This window comes from Neolamprologus multifasciatus, chromosome 7 (genome assembly GCF_963576455.1).
Source record: "Neolamprologus multifasciatus chromosome 7, fNeoMul1.2, whole genome shotgun sequence".
Taxonomy (NCBI): domain Eukaryota; kingdom Metazoa; phylum Chordata; class Actinopteri; order Cichliformes; family Cichlidae; genus Neolamprologus; species Neolamprologus multifasciatus.
The window spans coordinates 61,890,715-61,915,601 of record NC_140445.1 but is presented as its reverse complement, the minus strand read 5'-3'; the positions used below and the strand labels follow the sequence as shown (position 1 = coordinate 61,915,601).

The 24,887-nt window shown below is 41.8% G+C and overlaps 1 protein-coding gene across 2 annotated transcripts in view; it reads left to right on the top strand.

Moving 5' to 3' along the window:
* Positions 1–24,887, top strand: part of b4galnt4a (beta-1,4-N-acetyl-galactosaminyl transferase 4a) — a 177,958-nt gene that overhangs the window by 26,582 nt on the left and 126,489 nt on the right. Inside the window, exon 1 of one of the 2 annotated variants that reach the window (XM_085164823.1) lies at positions 8,394–11,388. The exons of the other annotated variant lie outside the window; for it this stretch is intronic. The gene's annotated coding sequence lies outside the window, so the exon portion shown is untranslated. Of the gene's footprint in view, positions 1–8,393; positions 11,389–24,887 lie in introns of those variants that run through there. 2 annotated transcript variants of the gene reach the window in all.

Below are 24,887 nucleotides of genomic sequence, written 5' to 3'. Positions count from 1 at the left end.
GATTGCTGGTAACGGTTTCTATACATTAGTATTTACGAAGGGTATGTTGTGACTTACCCTCAAAATTACAGCGGTCCCTCGCTATAACGCGGTTCACCTTTCACCTCGCTGTTTCGCAGATTTTTTAGTGCAAGTTTGCATGCTTTTTTACGTCCTGCGTCCTGATCGCTGCAGACGATCTCCTCCGTCTCTCCTGTACAGTACAGAATCGCTGCATCTATCGCTAGCAGTGTGACTCTGAAGTGCAGTGGTGTATGTCCACGATGTACACGAAACGTTTTGCACCGTCAAAAAATAAAATTGGCTACTTGATTTCACCTATCGCTGGTTATTTTTAGAACATAACACCCGCATAAACGAGGGACAGCTGAGAAATATAACATTTGAATCCATTTTCTCTTTTCCCCTGAGGCGTGGGGGAAAAATATCGACAAGTCGATGAACATCATTTACAGATATATTGGGTAAATGCCCGAGACATCTATAGAAATGTAAATCGCCGCTTTATTTATTTATTTGCTTAACTTGTTTTGGACCGTAAACAGGGCGCGAATAGGACACCGGAAACAAAGCTCCCCACAGGAGTTTCCGCACCGGAAGTAGCATATGCTAACGTGCACATAGTCAATTGATCGAAAAGTAACAAAAAGCTATGATATTTTCGAACCGTTCGATACAGTGCTTTTGGTTTGGTACGCATATGTATCGAACAATACAAAATTTTTAATTTATTTTATCAACTTTCCTTCTGACGATGCTGTCTGTGTTGAGCGCTCAGTGGATCTGCACTCGACAGTGCAGCCTAGGCGGAGTAGTCGAACGCAGATTCACTGAGCGCAGGGCAAGCTAGCGAGACAGAAGTTAAGCTCTCCTTGCAACCTTCTTCCTTCCTTCAATGGCAAATTGAACCTCCCCCACCCTCATTCAGATCTGGCGTTTGGAACTATTTTGGTTTTCATGTGATGTGTGATCCTGAAGGTAAGCGCGTCATGGACTAAAGTAAAACAGTATGTTGGATGTGCCACGCAATGCTCAATATTGGTGGGAACTAGTGTGTTAGCGCAGTTAGCTCGTTAACGTGTTGGCCGTCCAGCCCCACGCACGGGGCGATCCGCAGTAGCTCGTTAACGGAGATTTGCCGTGTTGTGGCTTTAACGTCATTTCAGATTAATGCTGACAGCACTAGTGGGAACACAACGAATATGACTGCACATTTACTCCGACATCATCCTAGTGCAAAAAACAAACAAGCACGCATGCTACAAACTTTACCCGAGTCATTTAGTTAGCCGTTAGCACATGATTCTCCTTATGGGGACCTGATATGTTTAATATGCTGCTGAGAATATAGCCCAGAAGAAGCGTATAGTATCGCTTTTATTTTGGAAAGAGCAATTTCTCTGTAATAAACTCTCTTTTCCAAAGATGAGTGATTTCTCCATCAGATATATTTATTTTTTTATTACTTTGTTGTTTCAGCAACATTAAATTTAAAAACTGTACTTTTGAGTTAAAATATATATTTATAATTTTAATAAATGGCAAATTAAAAAGGCATGAACATTTTTTTTTGTATCGAAAAAATATCAAACCGTGACACCAAAGTATCGAACCGAACCGAACCGTGAATTTTGTGTATCGTTGCACCCCTAATAAATATACTTATATGAAGTCCAGCTTGTTGTGAAGTCTTTGCCAGTAGACTTCTGGTCCACTTTGAGGAATTGAAGCATAATCTGCCAGTGCCATGCTAGAAAAAGGATAAAGTCTTTAAAATTCTAGCACTTCAGCAGCTTCAGTATTTTCTACATCCAAGCTGAGAAGGCTGCATCTTGTGGTTCTGGTGCTGTTTCACTGACTTGTCAAGTCAATTAGTAACCCCCATCATGAGAGGAAGGAGCTAACTGTCCTAGTGTCAGACTATATGTGCCAAGGTTTCTTTCATGCCATTGAGGAATCAATGGGGACTTGTTTCTGCATGTGGCACGTTTTTTTTCTTTCTTCGTTTTGTGTGGAGGTGGTGTGGAAATCCATGGTTTTTAACTCAGACGAACAGCAATTCAGATGGGAGCCAAGCGTTTAATGAAATCCTGCCCACCAGAGACACACTCGCCCAATTTGTCTGATGCACAAAAATGTGTGATCTTTAAGAAGTAGATCTTCCAGATGCATATTTTTAATCATACCCACCAACTATGGGTATCCCATAAGTGCATTACCTTTGGTAGGATTCGTTGTGACATTGTAGCAAGTTGAACTGTTTCCCAGTTTGTGTCAACGTATAGCTATCTATAGGCGATGAGTCTGTGCCAAGCCAATTACTTAACCCTGACCCAGGGTGACAAGGAATCAGAGAAGCTCTGGACATAGTGGCTATATGTAGTTTTGAGAGAAAGCAGTGATCCAGCTCTAATGTGGGAGCTGGAAGCACCCTGGGCTCCAAGCTGAAACTGGAAGGAAGCGGCAGAAAATGCAGGCACTATTGAATGTATACTGCTGGGACAAAAAAGCCCAGCCACACACAATGAAACACTGATAATATGATTACAGGGTCTAAAGTCTAGACTTGAAGCCTCAGGGACTTCATTCTGTCTCTGTATTTCTCTTTTTTCAACCTTTATCACATGTACTTTTTTACAAACTTATCGTCATGAGGGCCGATAGCATCTCTTTGTAATTTACTGAGAGGAGAGGGATACCCCAGAGACATCCATTCGTATTCACCTTTCACAAGAAAAACCTCTCGGAGGCCATGTCCAACCTAATGGGGATACTCTTTAAGTTTTATGAGTCTTTTCAGCTTGTATTTTAGAACTCACAATATGCCTGAGTGCCAAAACAATGGAAAATACCCCATGCTTTCTTCCTCCGTGAATTGAAAAGCTAGAAAATAGTACTGGTCTTGCATATTTTACATCGATATTTTTATTAAGTAATGAGGATAAAGCCATCCACTCATTTTTTTTAACCCTTATCCAACTTCTGCAGTGTGGTTGGAGCTTTTCCTAGCTCTCATTAAGCAAGTGGACACCTGGACAGGTTAACCTAGAATAGGGAAACAGACAACCACATATATGACACACAGCCTGTTAGATTTAAAACCACTATTTAATCTAGTAGACGTGTAAAACATGTCACATTTTACATTTATTTTTTACTATTTCCTTAAAAATATTAGCTCATTTTAAATCTAAGAGCAGAAACGTGTCAAAATTAGGATGAGGTCAACAAAAGGCTGGAAAAGTAAGTGGTACTAAACACTGGCAGATCAACTGGCAGAAACATGACTGCATATAAAAAGAGCATCTTATAGAGGCAGAATTTTTAGTCAAGATAAGCAGAGGCTCACCAATCTGCATTTATAAAACTGTGAAAGAATTTTAGAATGTTTCTTAATGTAAGATTGTAACGACTGTGAGTATTTTATCATCTATGGTACATAATGTTGTGGCAGGGTGTGGCTTGGGGCTCAGCTGCAGGGGAGGCTGAGACACACCGGAGCTCCATCAACCAATTACGTCTCCCCTGTAAAGGATGTGCAAGGACCTGAGGTGTTGCTGTGAGTGTGTGGGTGGCATCTGAAAAGCTGTGATGGAGTATTAGAGGAAACAACAACCAAATAAAATGTTGTAAAGTGCGAACTATATGCTCGGGTCCGTCGTTCTGTCACAGTGGTGCCGAAACCCAGGGTTGTGGCATGGCAGAAGCATGGCCCCCATGGTGGCTGAGCAACCACATAACTCAATACAGGTTAAAGCTCTATCATGCAATGAAGAAGGCAAAGTGGAAAACTGTTCTGTGACCAGACAAATCTAAATTTTACATATTTTGGGGGGAAACATGCCATGACGCCATGTCATCAGACCAAAGAGGAGAGGGACCATCTATCTTGTTTATCGGTTTTTAATGGTTATTACCCTTCAAAGCATAGGCATGTAGGCACATGCTGAGGAGAGTGTAGTACCATTATCTTTCTAAATAACACCAATATTGTTGGACCTTTTTTCCTCTTTTTTGTTTGTTTTTGTTCCCCACCTTAAACTGCAAATTGTTGCTAAATGTATATCATTGTTCTTTCTTGATTTTTATCTTAAAGCTTTTTATTACATGACTAAACATCTTTAATTTAAAAAACGTCTTTCTCAGACCAATGACACTAAACCGTACAGAAGGCTGTAGAAAGTAACAGATGCTGAAACGTCATGCGTAAACTCTTCGAGCATGCCATTGTGAGTTCCCTCTTTCGTTAAATTCCGAATCCAGTTTAAGGTGTTGACCTTGACTTCCAGGGCTCTGCATGGACAAGCACCAACATATATAAGTGAACTTTTACATCCATACATTCCCAGCAGGTCCCTGAGGTCATGTGACCAGGGCTCGCTTGCTGTCCGACACACGAGGCTGAAAACAAAAGGCGACAAAGCTTTTGTTACTGTGGCCCCCAGATTGTGGAACTCTCTCCCTTTGAGCCTGAGATCTGTGGACTCAGTGGTCGCTTTTAAAAAAACAGCTAAAAACTCATCTTTTTAAACTTGCTTTTGGTTGATTTTTATTTTTAACTGGTTTGAATCCTATTTGCATGAATGATCCTTTTCTGTGGCTACCTCTAAGTACAGTTCCTCTTCTACTTTTCTTGCTTGTGTGCCACAAGGTTCAGTTTTGGGGCCTTTATTGTTCTTACTGTATTTACTTCCTCTTCAACACTTATTGAGCACTTTTAAGGACATTTTGTATCACTGCTATGCAGATGATATTCAGTTATATATCTCCTTTAAGCCCCATGATGTTTCCAAGCTACAGATTTTGCATAAGTGCATAGACTCCATTAGATGTTGGATGGCTGGAAACTTTCTTCAACTAAATGAGGAGAAGACTGAAGTTCTTGTTTGTGCTCCTAAAAATGTTGTACCTAGTGTTATGGAAAACTTGGGTCCACTTGCTACATTTGCAAAACCGTCTATCAGGAGCCTTGGTGTTAGTATTGACTCAGCTCTGACTTTGGATGCCCATGTAAAATCTCTGGTTTGCTCCTGTTTTTATCACTTGAGAAACATTGCTAAGCTGAGTCCCATTGTATCGCGCTCCGAATTAGAAATTGTTATTCATGCATTTGTTTCATCTCGTCTGGACTATTGTAATTCTTTGTTTACTTGTTTATGTAAAGCCTCTTTGGAGCGTCTGCAAGTTGTTCAGAACGCTGCTGCAAAGCTTCTGACCAAGTCCTCCAAATTTTCCCATGTCACACCCCTGCTGATTCAGCTGCACTGGCTCCCCGTTAAATTCAGAATCCAGTTTAAGGTGTTGACCTTGACCTTCAGGGCTCTGCATGGACAAGCACCAACATATATAAGTGAACTTTTACATCCATACATTCCCAGCAGGTCCCTGAGGTCATGTGACCAGGGCTCGCTTGCTGTCCGACACACGAGGCTGAAAACAAAAGGCGACAAAGCTTTTGTTACTGTGGCCCCCAGATTGTGGAACTCTCTCCCTTTGAGCCTGAGATCTGTGGACTCAGTGGTCGCTTTTAAAAAAACAGCTAAAAACTCATCTTTTTAAACTTGCTTTTGGTTGAGTTTTAGTTTTTATCTTCTGTGAAGCACTTTGTGATTTTTATCTTGAAAGGTGCTATATAAATAAAGTTTTACTTTACTTTCATGTACAGAAATATCCATGTGAAGGAATATTGATGTAGCATTAAATTTTCCATGTGAAGCTTTTGACATCTAGTGCCAGCATCGAACGGTGTTTGAATGATGATGTCCGTGTATTGATTCTAGCATGTGCGCCAGTAGAAGGACGGGCCCACATATCTATTTGCATGAGGTAATACCCATTTTCTTCTTGGTGTCATTTGGAGCACAAATGTGTGTTAACATGCAATCCCCCAGTGTGTTGATCTTGCATCACGTTTGCCCACACAGATGCACACAACACACAACGCAGACCCCTGCGAATTCTACACCAGTCTATGGAGATTGCCCTTGCTTATCGTGATTGAACAGAGTGGCATCGTCAGAGTTGGAGCAGGATTACACCTAACCCCTCTAAGGGCTCTTTCCAGTGTTTTTTTTATTGTGCGTGTTTGTGGAATTGTTGAAATTGCTTGCCTGCCTCTCACACACCATCTGGGTTTTTTTTTCTTTGTTTAACATAAGCTCCAATCAGTATTTGCTTTTGACTATATGCTTATGTGGCGATTGCTTTGAAGAGCCCAATTTGCAAAGACAAAACCTCTGTGTGCTTTTTTGTGCCTAATTGTTCTCTAATGCAAATTGAATAATGAGCTATGTGCTGTCCTTAAAGTTACAGGACACTGATGTATCTACAGAACAGTCTGCACCTTTCTCTTGTCCTTACCTCTCTAATCGGGCAATTCAGTTGGCCAAGAGCATCTTTGCCAGTATTTCTCTTTTCAGCTAGCTGCTGAAACACAGAGGGAATCAACGAATCATGGCAATCATGGCTTCAATGTAATTGGCTGCCTCAGCCAGTAATCATGCCTCAGGGCTTCCTGATAATAATAGTGCATCTCTTCTCCCTGATTGTCTAAAGGCATTTCAGTGAGATGTTATCTTTTTTTTCTCCCTTACTCATTTTTACAGTGAAGGAAATGTGGAAGGGGGAGCCTCACCAGAGGGCCTGTTGTGCATGAAGAAAAAATAACTAGAAAAATCGCCTTTTCTTTGCCTTTGATTTTAGATTTAGCAATTGCTTTCTACCTTGTATCCATCTCAAACTTGCTATAGGTTATAAATGAATACACAACTGGACCATATGTGCGCATTTGTCTGTGCACTTGTTGGGAGATAGTCAGCGTGCATGCTTGGTCAGCAGCCTTTTTCATCTTCTGTTGACCTGGTTTCTGATGTCAAACGCTGGCACGGTCAAGGGTGGTGAGTAGGTGCTCAATTCATCCTGAGCAGTAGACATTTGACAGTATTGGTCCACCATTAGACTCTGTGATGGATGCTGCACAGAGCAAGAACAGATGGGCAGAGGCTGCTAAGAATGGAAATGGAATTTGTTCATAGATGTACTGCAGACATTCATTCATCCTACGGTATAGTTTGTAAGAAGAACAACATTCATTCACATTTCATTTTCTACAGTTTACATCCTGCAAACGCTACAGCAGATTAATCTTTTGCAAGCTTCACTGGCAGACTACAGAAGACTGTACGGATGAAGGGATGGGAAACATGCTACTAACTATACTATATCAATTTGCTTTTTGATGTGATACACAACGCTAGTGTGTGTCTCTGTTCCTCTGCTTATTTTTCCTCAGTGCTTACTGTATCCCTGATGTGTGTTTGCATACCCATAGCCAGGACCCTGCAGTGTATGCATGAGTGTTTGCTGTCCTCCCTAGTTGTTTGCCCCTGTTTGTACGGCTGAATACAAATCGGGCAGCATTCCTTATGGCTAGATTCGCCATAGTGAGTAAGATTTTTATCCCCTCACTCCCTATTTTGTGATCTGTTAACACAGACATTAGTCAGCTCCTGGCAGAAGTTTGGTGTTACCCATGTCCCTTGACACAGCCCATAGTCATTTTACTTTGTGTTACAAGTAATATTGTCACGCCCTCTGTATTTTCTTGTGACCCTCAGTGCAGGCCGTAGTGTGAGCGCTCCTGGCCTATTGTCTTGAGCAATCAACATCATGTGCATTTTTGCTGTTCTGTATGTGTCATGCTACTTGTTTTTGTTTCCTTTGACCCTTAAATTTTGCCTTAAGTACTTTTGCTGGCATTGGTGTTGCATCCCTTTTCCCTTAACCGATTGTCCTTGCTCTTTGCAGGAACTAGAAAGTGTTTCACTCGAGCAAAACCTGTTCCGGTGTGATTTTTTTTTTTTTCTTGCTCTGAGAAACAAGAGGTGAGAGGGGAACCCTTGGGTGAAAAAAACAAAAAACAGCCAGCAGGAGGACACATGCCCTCATTTTCTGGGATTCTGTTAGTGATTTGTGCAGCGTATTTGTCTGACTACATCATCATCACTCTAACATTATACAGTGGCCAATAGAGGTGGGAATCACCATACATCCCACGATACGATATTATTGCAATTTTTTAAAATATTTTGCAATATTCAGATTCTGTACATAAAGGTAAACTTTATCAATATTCATTTTATCTAATATCAAAGTCTCACACTCAGTCTTTCTCTCATTTCAGTTTTATTGTTGACAAACTGAACGGTTTGTATTACAGTCTAGTCCAACTTAACTGAATGCAACCATCTGGTACAATTACAGCTATTCTGAACTATGCAATTTATGAAAACTATGCAGCCCCTTCAGCAACTGAAGAATTTGAAAGTAAATTAAAACAAAATATAATTTTGCATTAAATAAAAAAGTTTTACTTAATTAAAATAAAACATGTCTTAAATTAAAAGAAGTAAACTGTCATGTTTATTGCTGCCAAAAAAAAAGTTAAACACATTTGGACAGTGAAGGAATGTCAGGATTCTTGCTCAGAAAAAGGATCAACATGCTCTGAAGTCAGAGCACAAAAACCTTTTTTGTAACAAAATATCGATTTCTGCTGTCCCTGTATCGATACATTATTAGCAAACAAAATATCACGATATTACACAGTATCGATTTTTTTCCCCCACCCCTAGTGGCCAAATAGTAGAACTAATCCAAGATTTTGACTTCATTTCTGTGAGCGACACTATTTACGAAAGTCTCTGAAGTCATGAAGACTTATGCATCACTATATTCCCTTACTACCACTGCCTGCTTCTGAGAGAGAGAAGGTCAGTAATGATGTCCACCATCTCACAGAGTGCTGACTAACCGACAGACGGGCTGCAATGTGTGAGACTGGGCAGTGCTCTGTCTGATTTGGTGATGTGTGGTACAGGAACTCTACAGGGAACTGTGCTATCTCCATTCCTGTTCACCCTGTACACCTCAGACTTGCAGCACAACTCTGAGTCATGCCACCTACAGAAATAGTCTGATGATTCTGCAGTGGTCGGATGTATTGGTGATGGGCAGGAGGAGGAGTGGAGAGCACTAGTGGGATTTTTTAGTGGAGTGGTCTGGGAGAAATCTGCTTCTTGTAAATGTGAGTAAGACTGGAGAGATGGTGATCAACCTGAGAATGAGATGTCTGCAACACTTGTTTCTATCCAGAATGTTGATGTGGTGGAGCAGCACAAGTAATTGGGCATCTTCTCTTCCACATCAACATCAGGCTGAATTGGAACACCGGCACAGAGGCTGTATACAAAAAGGGAAAGAAAGTTACTTTCTTCCAGTGTGCACCCCACGTTTTCTCCATGACAGCTGGGATAGGTGAAGCACGGATAGATGGACCATTTCTTGTCACCCTCGTCATCAATCATCAGTCATCATTGCTCAATTTTCTAGCCCATTCCATGACCTGCAGAGTTGACAATGAAGACGTGGACATTATTAATAAAACATGAATCTTGATTGAAAACACTTTAGTTGTTGCACTAATCAATTGTTTGTGGATCAAGGCATGCATGAAATGCTTTTAATTTATGTATGTTCCCGATAGTTCATGTGGTTTTACATGGTGCTTTTCCACACATGAAGTCATGAATATATTCATGCTAACTGATGAAGCCTTACAGTAAAGTATCAAGAGTATTTTAATTGTCTGTCATTTCTGTTCAGTAACATGTGAGATTGAAAGTATTTTTTCCAAACGTTGTAATGGTAAAATGTATAATTAAATAGTGAATTTATAGACTTGACATGAGAAGGTTTCACTCAATTTAAAAAACATGCTACTTGTTTGCATTCAGCAATGAGCAAATTGGACTCATCTGAGCATGACCAGGGTTTTTAGCAAATTTGAAGTTGTTTGTGAGTTAATGGAAAAATAAACAGCAGTGTGAATCTTTATTAGAATTTGAAATTGTATATTTGGGGACAAATACAAACTGAAAACCAAGAAAAGGGAACACAGAACTTTTAACATCTGACTGACAGCTGAACTTGCTGTGCCGCCGTCATTAGAGATAGATGGGACTTCAGAAGCCATTTAAGAAGAAAGAACATATTCCTTCTTTCAAAACTATTTTCATCTGTCCTCTTCCTTACATCTTCAGTGGGAGACGCTGTGTAAGAAAAATGTCTTTGCAATTAACGAAATCGGGATGTACCCCACCTCTCTCTGTTTTCCTGTCCCTCCTTTTATGTAGTCGCGTTTTCCAGCAAACCATCACACTTTCTTTTAGCTGCGGTTCTCCCCGTATTTTTTTAATCCCTCTGGTGGCTAATATTAAAAAAAGTAAAGAATAAAATAATTTTCTCTGTTCTTTTGCATCCCTCAGCATGTCCTTTTACCTCAGTCTCCCACTATGTCTGCGCCCTCTTCCCTTTTCTCCTCCATCCTCCCCAATCTCGGACTCACAGCTTTGCCTTTGCGCGAGGTGGACCGGGCTTATCTCGGCTCCTGCAAACATTCATTCACCGTTGCTATCCTGCACTCTTCCGTCCACTCTTTTTACTCCTCATCTGCTATCCTCCTCACCTCTCTGTGCACTTCTCCTTTCTCCTCTTCGTTCCAATTTCCTCTGCTCAAATGAGATGTTGTGTACTGAGGAGAGTGTGTACATTCCTTATCACCGGCCCTGTCTGGGTATTAGTTGGGCGAAATGGTCCTGTAATGAAACAGAGTACTGCTGTGCAAACACACACCAACCAGATTTATAGATGTTTTGGTGTGTGTGTCGGTGTATACGTGTGTGCGCTTGTGCATGCACATGTACATCCTGACAAGTGGCTGATTAAGGTCACCCTCTGTCTCATCTCATTGTTTTTGCCGCTGTCCTTTTCTCTCTTTCTGTCATTCTCATTTGCCTCTTCCTATTACTTCTCTCTTACTATTTATCTCTGTTCCTGTCTGTGTGTCCTGGTTATAAAGAAGTATGTCTGATTAAACTGTAAGTTTATAGAACGCAACTGGATACGGCCTGCGTGTAATTTGTTTGTCTTTTGAGTCCTTGCCATACTTATCAACCCACATCCCCTCACCCGACACTGTGTGGCCCGTTTCCTCTGTTTTCTACTCTTCAACGTGCATAGTAGATGTGTTTAGCAACAATAGCAGAGTGACAGTCTGGGCCCCCTCTTGTTTGTTACACGGCTGTGTTGTCTGGCCTATTTGTTGAATGTCCTCAGTCTTTGCATAACTTGTTGCAGAAGCAATGCTTTCACAAGTCCACTGTAAGCAGAATGAGCTTTTGTCTTTAGCAGAGACAGACTTCCCCTAACAGCCCTCTTTTCTGCAGTCCTGCACAATCGACAGACTTCTTTCACTTTTCCACCCTTTTGGCATGCTCTGATCACTCTTCGGGAGCCTGCATTGAATAGGGGATGAGACCCAAAGATAAGGTAATTCCTGTTAAGATACCTGCACACTGTGAGATTGCAGTAATTCTATACGTTTTAGAAGTTTGCTACAAGCAAACATTGTGTGTGTGGCATACACAGTGTTGGGAAGGTTACTTTTAAAATGTATTCCATTACAGAATACAGAATACATGCCCCAAAATGTACTCTCTCAATGAGAGTAACGTATTCTGAATACTTTGGATTACTTAATATATTATCATGCTGTTTACAACTACATGAATGTACTATTACTGTGATTTATTGCTGTTACTGAAGGTCCGCGACTCCGAACCGTAGTAAAGGGACCTCTGGATAATACAGTGGGTTCTGTGTCGGGCTCGTAGCCGAAAACTAGCTTTACTTTGTTGTCTGGGTCAACTTTGCCTGCGAGAGACAGAGAGAGGAGTTGAAAGGCTGCTCCAACGGAACTTATTGTTTTTGGAGGAAAACACGAACACAGTGTACAGTCGAGTCTTAATAGCTTACTTACAACTGGGCTCGTCAGGCTCTCTTCTTGGCTGCAGTGGTTATTATTATATTTACATGCTTCCAGCTCCCGTTTTTGCTCGATGACAGCTCGTACTTTTCCTTTTTCTCCCTCCCTCGCTCACAGACACATAACGTGTATGGCAGTCCATTCTCCCTGCAGCACGGACTACACTGCCTATGATGCTACATTCTTTAGAGCTATACCGGTAGCATTTGGCTTATTAGCTTAGCACAACAACAACAAAAAGGCCTCTCTCACCCAGGAAACACGCAGAGAGAGAGCGTCACCCTGTAACCATGGCAACCATAACGCTGCCGCCTGGAACAACAGAACGTAGCTGTCAAACAAAACCCAAACAGGCCTGACCCGCCACAATATGAAACAGGGAAGTACCGCCGTGTAATCCATTTATTTCAACAAAGTAACTGTATTCTAAATACCACCTTTTTAAACGGTAACTGTAACGGAATACAGTTACTCATATTTTGTATTTTAAATACGTAACGGCGGTACATGTATTCCGTTACTCCCCAACACTGGGCATACATACTGCAGTTCTAATAAGCTGTTCATTTTGGATACATATAAGCTGTAGGATAACATCTACTGAATAGCTGGATGCATGTCTGCAGTTATTGCCACGTCACATGATCTGTAGTGGTCTTTAGACTCAGACAACCCAAATCCCGCTGTGGTAGATTTAAACTTTATCCAATTGAAAAGCTGGTGTTGACTTTCTCTTTATAAGGTAATGTTTTAGTGAGCGTTTTCCCTCATGAATATGTTGTTGGAATCATTAGGAGTTTACACGCTATTGCACAACTTTGTATTGAAGCGCTGATTGTCAGTCCATTTGCTTCATCGCTTGTCTGTTTATGTAGTAACTAAAATCTAAAGAGTGTATTGGGAGCAGAAAGGGGAATTGCAAAATAAAACACCAATTGAAAAAAGACGTTCAGAGACGGAAGAAGGGTGCAACCAGAAGACAGCGAGACAGTAAGTATGCTGCTGCAATCGAAGGAGAGAGGAAGGAACGATTGTGTCAGGTTAATACTAGCTCACGACTCGAGGGAAGTCTTGCTTTTCCTTTCCTGCCGGTGTATACATCGAAAGCAGGATAATAACGTTAGTATTGTGAATGGTAACCGATCGAAATCTGCTTTTCTGCCTCTAGCTCATGTTTGGGTCAGCATTGTTGCCCAAGGCGATGGTTTTCAAGATTAAATCCTCCTACAGGGTGAATGCCTGGTTTCCCAGAGAGATAACTACAAAGGTCCATAGAGACAGTGAAAGCCGGTTTACATCTCAAGCATTAGCTGTTAGTGCCCCTCCTATCAGGTTCTCATTAGTCGAGGTTAAACAGAATGAAAAATCTTGTGTTTATACAGTGCTGTGCAACTTATGCGTTTAGCTAAGGTTTCAATCAGGTATGTATCACTTGACTCAGTAGGTCATAAATGGCTGCAGAGTAAGTTTAAATATGGGTGACAGTACGTTCCTCCTCTCCTCCCCTCGTCACCTCTTCCCGTTTTCAGACTGCTACCACAAAACGCTTTGCTATTGTCTAAAATTGACATGACAACTATGACAACATTTCGCAAAAATGTCTAATGTCATAAAAATGAAAACGCAATGACAAGTCTGGACAGATATGGATCGAAACTGTGATTTGACTGGTTGGCAGAGACAGACTGTGGGGCATAAAAAGACAATGTAGACAATATCTGAGATAAAACCTGTACGGAGAAAAGTGTAGCAGTTATTTAAAACAAAAGACAAAAGTGATTTGTAATTGTTTCAAATGTGCTTATAATGGCTTAGTACAAAAACAGGATGACAACATCCCTGTGACTGAAAAATTGATGCTTGCAATTGGCTACTGATTGCAAGTAGTTGTGGTGACCAACTGGTTGCTCACAGGTGAGCCGCTTTCAATCACAACGTGATTCCACAGGCTGCCAAGTGGGATGCAACCTGTCTCCAGACAATCACCAGCCTGCAGTGTTGGGAAGGTTACTTTTAAAATGTATTCCATTACAGAATACAGAAAACATGCCCTAAAATGTATTCTGTAACGTATTCCGTTACGTTACTCAATGAGAGTAACGTATTATGAATACTTTGGATTACTTAATATATTATCATGCTGTTTACAACTACATGAATGCACTATTGCTGTGATTTATTACTGTTACTGAAGGTCCGCGGCTCCGAACCGTAGTAAAGGGACCTCTGGCTAATACGGTTCGGTGTCAGGCTCGTAGCTGAAAACTAGCTTTACTTTGTTGTCTGGGTCAACTTTGCTTGCGAGAGACAGAGAGAGGCGTTGAAAGGCTGCTCCAACGGAACTTATTGTTTTTGGAGGAAAACACGAACAAAGCGTACAGTCGAATTTTAATAGCTTACTTAGAACTGGGCTCGTCAGGCTCTCTTCTTGGCTGCAGTGGTTATTATTATATTTACATGCTTCCAGCTCCCGTTTTTGCTCGATGACTGCTCATACTTTTCGACTCTCCTTTTTCTCCCTCCTCGAGCTCACAGACACATAACGAGTATGGCAGTCCATTCTCCCTGCAGCACAGACTACACTGCCCATGATGCTACATTCTTTAGAGCTATACCTGTAGCATTCTGCCTATTAGCTTAGCACAACAACAACAACAGGTGCTCTCTCACCCAGGAAACACGCAGAGCGAGAGCGTCACCCTGTAACCATGGCAACCGCAACGCTGCCGCCTGGAACTACTGTCAAACAAAACCGAAACAGTCCTGACCCGCCACAATATGAAACAGGGAAGTACCGCCGTGTAATCGATTTATTTCAACAAAGTAACTGTATTCTAAACACCACCTTTTTAAACGGTAACTGTAACGGAATACAGTTACTCATATTTTGTATTTTAAATACGTAACGGCGGTACATGTATTCCGTTACTCCCCAACACTGCCAGCCTGTGAAGAAACTGTAGATATATTTTTAAGAATGACTTTGACTTGCACTGTTTTTGTTCTAGATTATTCGCATAATTTTATATAAACATGCATCTGAAAGTTCACCTACGTCTGTACTGCAACTATCAAAGACCTCTGCAATGACTACCAAGTCATGATACCGCATAAAGGAAATGAATATCTACTCTAATATGTATGAGTAATGTACTTCATTAAGAAACATTCATTTTTCCATACCACAGCATATGCACTTTATCAAAATTAACGACTGTCTTAATGAAACTCGCTAATTTGTATTATTCTGTTTCATTACATCACTTATTGCATTCAAATGCTAGCTGTGTCCTATGTTGCACGTATTCAAATAAATTAGTTATAGATGTCACCTTGCTTAATAGTCACAGTTTTTTTTAACTGCTCTTTACATCCATATTGAACCAGACAATTTTTGTAAAATAGCTATTATCATGTCTTACGTCTCTGAAATGCCGGAGATATTCTCACACTGTGCTTGGACATGTTGTGATCTGGCTTTGCAAATTAGAGGAAACAACACATTGATTGAAGCTCTGCCTGTGCTCAAACACTGAGCAAGCTAGGCATCTGTTCAATTAAGCACATTAAAATGATTTTGTAGCACACTCTTCTCACCCTAGTAATGCCATCTCCCTTGACGATACCTTACAATTGGAAGTGGAGCTGTCAGTTTGCTTTCTCAATTACACACACAGCAACATGCATCATTAGTTTGCTACGTTATTTTTTTTAAAATCTGCAACCATTTTGGTTCGATCTTTATTTTCCAAATTCTGCTGTTGATACTGATGCAAACCGTGAACATTTAACGCTGAAAGCTGCAAAGCTGCAGAGAATCCTGAGTGTGTAAATATAAAATTCCATTAAAGATGTTTTGTTGTTTTACTGCTGTAAAGTCAACAAAAACACAACCATGTGATGTGACAGAGATATACACACAAAGACATAGGGCTGCTCAATTAATCGAATTTTAATCACGATTACGATCTGGGCTTTCAACGATCATTAAAAATGACTGAGCCGATTATTAGCCCCTCCCTCGAGCTTTACTCTCGCGCTGCTCCGTGTGGCAAATCGAGCGCACCTCTCTGCATTTCGAACACGTGTCACAACAATTAAGAGCAGCGGTCCCCAAGCTTTTTTGCGCCACGGACCAGTTTATGCCCGACAATATTTTCATGGATCGGCCTTTAAGGTGTCGCGGATAAATACAACAAAATAAAACTAGTACCGGTACCGAAAAAAAGAAAATGTATTCATAACACACGTGAAAAGACCAAGGAAAACCGAGTAAACGATAAAAACGGTAACAAAATAACGCTGAAAACCTGAGCCTCAACTCTCGCGGCCCGGTACCAAACGACTCACGGACTGGTACCGGTCCGAGGCCCGGGGGTTGGGGACCGCTGATTAAGAGGACCCGAGGGAAGCTCGGAAAGCTAAGCAGAAGTTATTTGGAGAGGAGAGTGACTGCCGTTGGTTGAAAAGAGAGGTAAAAAAAAACTTCAGTGGTGTGGAAACATTATGGGTTCGCGGAGTCAGACGTGGATCAAGTAGACACAGTGTGTAAACTTTGCTACAGTGTCGTAGCTGCACCACAGAGCAACACTGCAAAGTTCACTAAACATAGATGTTTACATTTTTCATTTATTTTTTATATTGCAAACATTTGCACTGTTATCAGTATTTGCACACTATTTTATATTATTTTTTGACAATCTTTAAAGTCATTATTCAATACATTGTTATTGTTAAATAAATATTGTCAAATAATCGAGATCTCAATTTCAGTGAAAATAATCGTGATTATCATTTTTGCCATAATCGAGCAGCCCTCCAAAAGGAGCTGTATACACAACATTCAGAATTCATCAGTTGTTACACGGCTCTGCCATCTGATAATATACTTTTCAGTAAGCTATAATTTGGTTTCTGTTGGAAGTGATGTGGTTGCAAAAATCTTCCCTAATTTTCACATAAAAGGACAATCTCTTGTTTTTATTCCATATTGTAATAATAGGGTGCGTTATTGCCATAATATGGCTCAGGGGTGCCAAGAAACACTTCTTTTCCCTTTTGAATATATTCCATTCCTGCTGGTGATTTGCCTCAATTACAATGATTTTCAATAGTCATTTTGCTGTAGATTCCATATGTTCCATTAAACAATTTAGATCTACTTGAACAAAGTATGTTCACAAGATGGGAATGCATGGCAAATTGTCATTTTCTGCGCTATAAACGTCTGCAAATGTCTGACACTTCTTAATAGGAGCTTTATATTTGGATTGACATGGAAAGAATAGAGAATTTGGCTGATCTCTATGTGCTTTGTGCCAAAGCTTAACAGCAGTACTTCCTTCCTTCCTATTCAGTTCCAAGCCGCTGTCAGAGATGTCTATCAGTGGATTGTGTTTTTGCCTCCATATTTGCAGCGTGACCAGCCTCTGCTGTTTCTGGAGGATACGAAAAGGAACACCAATGAATAATTTATGCAAAGCAGGAGTCTGTGAAGAGGTAAACAGACACAAGAAACAAAATGCAAACAATCACAGCAGCTTGCATGATTTAATTACTAGGGAGTGCCCTGTGTTCTGCTTATTGGTGCTCTCTGTCCTTAGCGACTAAGTTGGGGTCGGCGGTCCTGGGGGATTTTTCTACAGAACAACTAAGTGAAGTTGTGCTTGTTGATGAGGGATAATAATTGCCTTGCAGTTTTATGCTCTTGCGTCACGTTTTAAAAGGAAACTTCACTGTTTTACACTTTTTTCCCCCACCATCGCAGCAATTTTAAATTTGCCTCTTAATCCGACTGTTCTTCATTACAGAAATGCTGACTAGGCAACCCGTGCTATCCATACCAACAAGGACATTAATATAAGCTATCTGTTTTTAAACACTATAAAACATTTGCTTACCCATCACCTTAAAACTACTGTAAGTCAGATGTCACGTGTGGTTAGGTAACAGTCCACATGGGTGAAAAACTGCTCGTAACATTGAATCATTACCAGAGGATGATGTGCTGAAGTGTCTGTCACAGTCGAGGGCAGAGTTGGGGGATGTGACGGAGTAGGCCCATTTCAGGTTGTCACTGGGGCCCAAGAGTGGCAACAACGGCCCAAGATGAATTGGGGCCCTGCTGGTTTCGTGGCTAGCTCGTATATGTTGCCTGATCATAAATAGCCAGTGCTGCAGTGCAGGGTGGAAGTGGTTTGTCATCAGGCCCCAGCCTGGGCACCGACTCCCTGCTGAGAAGGAAATTTATCACTGTACAGTGATAAGACAAGGCTATTATTGTTTCTGTCCTCCTCCTTCTCCTCTTCCATCTCCCTTTCCTCCCCTTCTCCTTGAATGTAACATATCGCCACTTCCTTTTTCCTAGATACTCTCTTATTCCTCTTTCCTCCTTCTCTCCCGTCCTCTTCTTTTGTTCTTCTCTCACCATGTCAAGACATACTTTTTTAGACTCCTGCTTTATCTGTTATATCTGTCCTCTCCCCATCACCACCCTTATATAGCACCTTCCTTTCTCTTAGCACAAAGGTGATATGATCAGCAGAGTAATGACTCCTTGGAATGATGATAATCAGACACTTGGTGGAAGATAATGACCGCATCGGGGTTTCCACACGGAAACCATATTCAAGTATTATTTTGCTACAAATACATCAAATGGAAGAAATGAGTGACTGAGATGAAGAGAGAAAGCGGAGAAGAAGGGGGATAATAAATACAAAGTGTGTAGGGAGAGTAATTGCAAGTGAGATGGCACAGAATGAGGTAGTGAAGATAAAAGGGAAGTGGAGAAGGATGCCTGCGAGGGAGACAAAAAGATGGAGAGATAGGAAACAGGTTATTTAGAGGTTAGTGTTTGAGATGTCTGAAAAGCTCTAGGTCAAACCTACTGTGGTATATCTAAGTTCCCATTTTTCTTCTTCCTTAACCTTCCTTTTTCATTTACGTTGTCTTTTCTTCCTGCTCTTAAAGAAAAGTGTCTTCAGAAAAATATGTCTGGCTTACATCGCTTGGTACTAACCAAGTTGAAGCCTGGGCCTCGACTCGTGAGATTGTCTTCTGAAGTTTGTTTCGGGAGAGATGCAGGCGTGGTACAGACACAAAATGTTTCTCTCTCATTGTCTTCCAGTGTAGCTGCTCAGCTGTCAGGAGCACAGAAGATGGATGCATTATCATAGAAAGGTCTCCTCCAAAGCTCTCACCTCATTTAGATGCTCTGTTTAGCTCTGACTCTTGCTAACAGCATGACACCGCACTAGCACCAAGGCCCTCGTTGCCTTCATTTCTTTGTTTACAAATGTATGCTAATGAGCGAAGGGGACTCAAGGAAGCGGGCGACCCCTGTGTGTTCGCTTTAATGCCTTCCCCGGTGACACATCAGCTTTGACGGTTGTGGTTCTGCATTGGCTCAGAGTTGCCTCCTTATCTTCTGTACTATGATTGGAGCAGGGGCCTCTGGGTGTCACTAGCAACAGTGAGGATTAAATAGTGGTGTGTGTGCGCATATGCATATATATCTTTGTGCACTTTGCTCATAGCGCTGTAATTAAAACCATCATTATCCAGAGGTCTGCACACTTTGAGCAGTTATTTGCACTGATGCAAATGCAGCACACAGGTGCGTCAAGGCATTTTGCAATGTTGAGTTAATGTGTGTGTGTGTGTGTGTGTGTGTGTGTGTGTGTACTTCCATCTGCTCTGGCCGCAATCATGTGTCTGTCAGTGAGTGGTTGCTGCAGCTTCTTAACATCTTCCTTTTCTCGCCCTCTGGCTCTACTTTCTCTCTTTTTGATGGATTTTGTCATTGATGAAAATGTTTTATTATACACTCCTGTCTCCATGGTAACCCTGCATAGGGCCAATGCTGACCTTGGAGGGCTCGAGATGGCCAGTGAAGTTCAGGGTGGCCGTGGGCACTGAGCAGCAGGAGGAGATGGAAGCAGGTAGACAGCCATCTGAGGGTTACCGGGGAGAGTGTTACTGGCAGGTAGCAGAGGAATCCGACTGTTATATTCAGCAGCCCATATCCAGGATCCATCCATCCATCCATCTAGATGGGCACGAACAGAATTGTCTTTTTTTTTCTTGCATGCGATTCAAAATAGAAAGCTAGACTGACCACTCAAATGCATCTTATACAAACAACATTCAATCATTCACACACACATTTAAATGCTTTATCCCATATAAAGCTCTTTTATGTCTAGCCACAAACTTACACACTAAAGGAAATAATCTGAAGGTCAGTAATTTGCCCTGGGACTCTGTGGGGTTGTAGTCCATGTGAACTAGACCCAACCACCAACTTCCTGATTCACAGAAGCAATACAAACTATATATTTATCCATCCATCTTCATCCGCTTTATCCGAGGCCGTTTCACGGGGGCAGCAGCCTAAGCAAAGAGGCCCAGACCTCCCTCTCCCCAGCCACCTCCTCCAGCTTATCCGGGGGAACACCAAGGCGTTCCCAGGCCAGCCGAGAGATATAATCTCTCCAGCGTGTCCTGGGTCTGCCCCGGGGCCTCCTCCCGGTGGGACATGCCTGGAACACCTCACCCAGGAGGCGCCCAGGGGGCATCCTCGTCAGATGCCCAAACCACCTCAGCTGGCTCCTTTCGATGTGGAGCAGCAGCGGCTCTACTCTGAGCCCCTCCCGGATGGCCGAACTTCTCACCCTATCTCTAAGGGAGAGGCCAGCCACCCTTCGCAGGAAGCTCATTTCCGCCGCTTGTATCCGCGATCTCGTTCTTTCGGTCACTACCCACAGCTCGTGGCCATAGGTGAGGGTAGGGACGTAGATCGACCGGTAAATTGAGAGCTTCGCTTTTACACTCAGCTCCCTCTTCACCACGACGGACCGGTGCAGCGTCTGCATTACTGCAGCTGCAGCGCCAATCCGTCTGTCAATCTCCGGCTCCCTTCTCCCATCACTCGCGAACAAGACCCCGAGATACTTGAACTCCTCCACTTGGGGCAGGAACTCATCCCCGACCCGGAGTGGGCACTCCACCCTTTTCCGGCTGAGAACCATGGCCTCAGATTTGGAGGTGCTGATCCTCATTCCTGCTGCTTCACACTCGGCTGCGAACCGCTCCAGTGCGAGCTGGAGGCCCTCACCTGATGAAGCCAACAGAACCACATAAACCTCCGCCACTTGGCTGCGCCTAGCTAGATATAGCTCCACTATATATTTATAACTACACATATTTACATTTATACCATTGTCTTCAATCGCTGGATTGCATGCACTGATTAGATTAGATCAGATTACGCTTTTCTGGCTCCCTTGGGAAAAAAATGTATCTTGAAATTTTAACAAGTTGATTCTTTGTTTCCTTGGCCCTAGTGAGCTAAGAAAAAGATGATTGCAGAAGCTTTGAAAACTTTAAGAGCAGATAATATTTGTATTAAATTTTCAAGTAGATTCAGCTGAAAACTTCATTACAGTCCAGATGGTTTCAAGACAAACTCTAAGCGCTTCCTGGCATATCCTAATTGTGGATGTAAACTGACAACTTAATGCTACTCTCTGCACTGCCACGCTATGCTAAGTAATGCAAATATGGAGAAATGAAAGGCCAAAGCTTGCCTTTAGTATTTATGCATGTACTAAGTAGATGTTATATTAATGAGCAAAGTTCTTACGCATGGGACTTTCATTGTGAAGCCAAAAGACCTCACACTGATCCCCGTTGTTGTAAATTGCCAAAATCATCTGCTCTGAAATGCAAATGCTTAATTGATTCTATTCATTAGATTTGCTGCAACAACACCCTGTTAAGTATTAGTGTGTGTGCTCGTAGACGCGTGAGTATTTTTTACCCTGACACTGCAATAAGGTCATTCTAGTTTCTTTCAGGGTGTCTATTAATCTTTGAGCGTGTGCCGGGTGTTGCGGCTCTGATTTGTCTCCATCCAGGCATTTTGTTTTTTGTTATTTGAGTTTTCCTAATTGGCTTTAGATGGCTCTTAATGAAGTGCAAAACATTACAGATGCTAGAGGAAAGGCTAAAAGAGAGATTGTGAGACATCTTTGCCCCTGACCCATATTACAGCACATTATGCATCTCTGTGCAGTCTTTTGTTTCTGCCCTACACACCCAACGGCCTACAAGCACACTTTCCTGCTGTGTTTTTTTTTTTTTCATCTTTCCTCCCATCAAGGTCTCTCTTTCTGTTCTTTGTTGTTTCTCGCTCCTCTCTGTCACAATCCTTTTGTCTCTATTTATCTCATCTGCAAAGCTTTGTTATGCTCCTTGCCTTAATGCACCCTCACTTTGCTCAGAATGCTGTGTTAGTAGAGCTGAACTAAAGGCCAGGGAGTGCAGCACTCAGAGCCAGGCCCATTCATCAGTGTCAATGGAGCCCTCCACTCTGCTTCATTACTGACCAGCTAATAGCACAGATCAGTGCAGTTTATTTGCTATAATTAGCTAGCTCCATTTGGCCAGCAGAGCCCCAGTGAAGCCTGCTACACTTAAGTTACCCCCTGCCATGCTATCCTGTGTGTATCTATATATGTGTGTGTGTATGCGTGGATGTTTGTTGGTCCTTAAAGAATCATTAAGAAACTATTCTGGCGCAACACTTTGACATCTTTCACTGGCTTATGCCGACCATGTCTTATACTGTAATGCCTGATTGCGGAGTTAAAAGCCGTGCTTTGTAAAAGTTTACAAGCTCTCCTCTTATAAAAAATAGCGCAGTGTATTGGAAATGCATTACAGAGAGAGGGGAGGAGAGATAAAGAGGGAACAAGTAAGTGACTAAATCAGTCAATGAATGGTTGTTTGAGAAACGAGTGATTAAATTAGCGAACGTGTGAGCAGCTGGGAGAGCTTTGGCTCCTTGCCTTGTGGTTACACACCTCTTTTCTCTCTTACAGTCTCTTTGCATCCCGCTCAAGTTGCCCATAGTCTTCACCAGGGCTGCCACAAACGATTATTTTGATAGTCGACTAGTCACCGGTTTTTTGCGATTAGTCGACTAATCAGATCATCATCCATTGGACGTAAAACGTACAGCTTATTGCACCAGCAGCATCTGCTCTTATATAACTATCATTAGCTTACAGCTTTAAGTGTTTAAGGTATGTGCTAACTAAAAATAAAGACAAGATGATAGTTTGTTAAATTTTAAAGAAATTTGCAGATTGTTTTGGTGAAGTTTAATAAACTCCTTGCTATCTAAAATATAACAGGACACCGGAGTAAATTCTCGAGCATCTCACACTTCTGATAATCAGTTTGCTTGACGTTTATTCAGCTGTGTAAAAACTATAACTTTAATCTCAGCCAAACCAATTTACTAAGGAACAAATAAAATACTACAAAAAGCCAAACAATAACATTTTTAAGTTATCTAAGTGACTTATATATGTTTAACCTGAGTATCGAAAGATGGTGGTGGGTTTGAAAACGATTTGCCGGGAGTCCGGTGTTCTCACGGCTCTAGTAAGCCTAGCCCCCGGCTAGCTATCGAGCTAGTGGGTAACAGACGTCTCCGAAAACGTCAGAGTGCTTTTGAAAATATGTGGTGTCTTGATAAACTGAGCAGATATTTGAGGTTTCCACAGCTACATTCTCACCTGAAAATATGTTAAACGTTTATTTTGTGACCCAGAAAGAATAATAAGAGTAATATTAAAACTAACTAGCTGCCGCCATTGTTGGAAACTGAGCTGGGCTGCGCTATGAATTCTGGGACAGAGCTACTTCTTCTTTTTCGGGGTTTAACAGCAGCTGGCATCCTTGTACATGCAGTGCTGCCATCTTCTGTTTCAGTCCGTTATTACACTCTTAAATCCTACTACTTATTCCTGCGTCTTTTGTGATCTTACAAAGCTTCAAACGACGCGTCGACTATTAAATCAGTCGTCGACGATTTTGATAGTCGACGTAATCGTGACTAGTCGACTAATCGTGGCAGCCCTAGTCTTCACCATTGTGCCTGTCTTCTACTTGACTTTCTATATAATCCCCTCCCTCTTACCCTCTTTCTCTCTCCACTTTTGCAACCTGTCCCCCTCTCACTTGATCTTCCTTTCTTTCTCCCATTCTCATGCTCTTAAAAGCTGCAGTCCTTTGTTTCATCTTCCTATGCAATTTTAATCTTCTCCCCAATAGAGAGAGGCGAGGGGTGTATTTAGTGTTCCCACACAATGGCGGTGCAAGCTCAAGGGGACTACAGCCTACGTCATTGAGATGGAGTTACAGTGTACTCGTGGAGTAGACGAGATCAACTCGTCAATAATTTACCCGGCGCATGCTGTTACTGTGCGTGTCTGCTGTCCCGACCTGCTATAAAATCACCGTCTGCTTCGATGTCCAAACACCCTTATACCATGTGTTGGCTTTCTTCACGTTCGTGGTTTCATTTTTGCTTAATGTCCCTCCAAAATCGAAGCACATATTCATTAGTACTCAACAAGTAAGTTGGAGGATGTGACTGCAGAAATGATCACGCTAAAGCTATGCAGCATTTTTCCGTCTATTTCGTCTTTGTGTGACAGATGCAAAGCAATGGATGGAACCCTTGGTCACCTTTTCTGGTCTTGCCCCACACTCAGGGGTTTCTGGGCAGAGATATTTAATATATATAACCGGATTTATGACTTAAAATTAGAGCCGGATGGTGTACTTGCAGTGCTAGGCTGCTCCCTAACCTCATTGGCACTCAGACGTCCTCTTCAGAAAGCCTTAATGTTTGGCATGATTGTAGCTAAAATACTTATTCTTAGAGCCTGGAAATCACCATCTCCTCCACTGTTCAGGGTTTGGCTACGTGAGATGATTGCTTGTTTGTATATTGAAGAGGTTCGTTATCGTTTGGCTGACACCCATTTTAAGTTTGTCGAAATCTGGGGCCCTTTTCTCAATCATATCAATGGGAATTTAACATAAACTTTAACCCATTTGAGTGCACTTTGTGTTTGTGTGAAACTGCACCTCTGCCGAACCCTGATTCCTTCCTGGACATGTTTCCCACATCTTCTGGTCTTGG